The sequence below is a fragment of the Chiloscyllium plagiosum genome, unplaced genomic scaffold (assembly GCF_004010195.1).
Source record: "Chiloscyllium plagiosum isolate BGI_BamShark_2017 unplaced genomic scaffold, ASM401019v2 scaf_53, whole genome shotgun sequence".
NCBI classification, from domain to species: Eukaryota; Metazoa; Chordata; class Chondrichthyes; order Orectolobiformes; family Hemiscylliidae; genus Chiloscyllium; species Chiloscyllium plagiosum.
In genome coordinates, this window is record NW_025215380.1 from 20,196 (window position 1) to 21,920 (window position 1,725).

At 56.5% G+C, this 1,725-nt stretch overlaps 1 protein-coding gene across 1 annotated transcript in view; it reads left to right on the top strand.

The window, feature by feature from the left end:
* The window catches only part of LOC122548346 (valine--tRNA ligase-like), a gene marked incomplete at its 5' end in the record, with an annotated part of 23,141 nt that overhangs the window by 20,150 nt on the left and 1,266 nt on the right, over positions 1 to 1,725 (top strand). The gene's annotated exons all lie outside the window — the stretch shown is intronic.

Sequence of the window (1,725 nt, forward strand, 5' to 3'; positions counted from 1 at the left end):
GGGAGTTGGAAATGCGATAGGTGGAAGAAGGTTAAGGTGAGGGTGATAGGCCGGAGTGAGGGTGGAGCCGGGGGGGGGAGAGAGAGGTCAGGAAGAAGATTGCAGGTTAGGAAGACGGTGCTGTCAGCGAGTCGTGAGTTCATGGAATGCCCTGCCAGTAGCAGTGGTGGACTCTCCCTCATTATGGGCATTTAAGCGGGCATTGGATAGGCATATGGAGGATAGTGGGCTAGTGTCGGTTAGGTGGGCTTGGATCGGCGCAACATCGAGGGCCAAAGGGCCTGTACTGCGCTGTATTCTTCTATGTTCTATGTTCTATTTCTGAAGGTGGTGGTTCCAGTGAGCTGGGCCAGACTGCATTCCTTGCCCATCCCTAACTGTTCTGGTGTCGGTGAGCTGCCTTCTTGAACCACTGCAGTCCACGTGTTGCAGGTAGATCCACACTGTCCCTTAGAGAGGGAAGTCCAGGGTACCATCTACAAGGTACCCTGCAGAAACTCACCAAACATCCCCTCCCTCCACCCCCCGACGCTCAGTAACAGCAGTGTGTACCATCTACAAGGTACCCTGCATAAACTCCCCAAACATCCCCTCCCTCCACCCCCCGACGCTCAGTAACAGCAGTGTGTACCATCTACAAGGTACCCTGCATAAACTCCCCAAACATCCCCTCCCTCCACCCCCCGACGCTCAGTAACAGCAGTGTGTACCATCTACAAGGTACCCTGCATAAACTCCCCAAACATCCCCTCCCTCCACCCCCCGACGCTCAGTAACAGCAGTGTGTACCATCTACAAGGTACCCTGCATAAACTCCCCAAACATCCCCTCCCTCCACCCCCCGACGCTCAGTAACAGCAGTGTGTACCATCTACAAGGTACCCTGCATAAACTCCCCAAACATCCCCTCCCTCCACCCCCCGACGCTCAGTAACAGCAGTGTGTACCATCTACAAGGAACCCTGCAGAGATTCACCAAAGACCCTCAGACAGCACCTTCCAAACCCACAGCCACTTCCACCCAGAAGGACAAGGGGCAGCAGATCCATGGGAACCCCACCCCCTGCAAGTTCCCCTCCGAGCCCCTCCCCATCCCGACTTGGAAGCATATTGGCCGTTCCTTCAGTGTGGCTGGGTCCCAATCCTGGAATTCCCTCCCTAAGGGACATTGTGGGTCTACCCTCAGCACATGGACTGCAGCGGTTCAAGAAGGTGGCCAAGAGATTTAACTGAAAGGCTCCAAATTGTGAGAGGGCGATGGCGAGAAACTGTTCCCTTTGGATGAACGGTTGAGCTGGAGACGATGAGGGAGAGTTTGTTTGCGTGTATTAAGATGTAGGTGCAGAAGCCATTCAGACCATCGAGTCTGCTGCTCCAATCAGTCATGTCGTGGCTGGTCTGATCATCCTGATCCCCCCCACCCCGTGCTCCAGGCTGTGGGTATCCCACCCTCAGCAGCCGCTGGGTGAGAATGGTTTCCCCACTCCCTGTTCGCCAGATGCCTTTCTGAAATAGAGTCCACCCCACGGCCCCCTTCCTTGCCTTCACTAGGTCACGGACGGTTTCGCTGCTGTTTTCCTTGATACCCCGCTTCACCTCCCATCACTCCCCACTCTCACTCTCACGCTCTCTCTGACCCGCGCACACACACCCCGCGCGCACATCCCGCGCGCACACCCCGCCCGCACACCCTGCACGCACACCCCACGCACACCCCACGCACAC